This window comes from Eimeria mitis, genomic scaffold (assembly GCF_000499745.2).
Source record: "Eimeria mitis Houghton genomic scaffold, Emh_scaff4509, whole genome shotgun sequence".
NCBI lineage: Eukaryota > Apicomplexa > Conoidasida > Eucoccidiorida > Eimeriidae > Eimeria > Eimeria mitis.
Window position 1 is genome coordinate 1,136 of NW_013572828.1, and position 748 is coordinate 1,883.

Below are 748 nucleotides of genomic sequence, written 5' to 3' on the forward strand. Positions count from 1 at the left end.
AGCAGCAGCAGCAGCAGCACCAGCTGCTGCAGCAACAGACAAGACAGCAGCAGCAGTCTTAAGATCTATACTCGCCAAAGATTCTGCTGCATCAGCAGCAGCAGCAGCAGCAGCAGATGATACCACCAGCAGCAGCAGCTCACCTGCTGACCTCCCCGTCTCTGCTGTCTCTCTGCTGCTCGTTACAGAAACCACAGAAGTTCTATACAGCGCTATGGTGCCAGGTCAGCTGCTGCTGCTGCTGCTGCTGCTGCTTCCGCTGCTGCTTCTGCTGCTGCTGCTTCTGCTGCTGCTGCAAGGCTTCCTGCTGCTGCTGCTGCTGCTGCTGCAAGGCTTGCTGCTGCTACTGCTGTTTCTGCTGCTGGTGCTCCTGCTGCTGCAAGGCTTGCTGCTGCTGCTGCTGCTGCAATTCTCGCTGCTGCTGCTCCTGCAAGGCTTGCTGCTGCTGCTGCAAGACCTGCTGCTGCTGCTGCTGCTGCTGCTGCTGACGAGCAGCAACAGCAATGGTTATATGCATATTTACCTTCTTGGTTTTGCTTCTTTGCATTTTATTGTATTTGTTTATTTCTTACTGCTTGTTTTTTATTTTTAATTTGTTTATTTATTTATTTATTTACTTATTTATTTATTTATATGTTTATTTATTTATTTATTTATGTATTTATGTATTACTTATCGTCGTTTTCTTATTGCGTTTATTTATCTTTGTTTTTTTATCCTTTTAGTTTAGTCCTTAATATCTCCATTT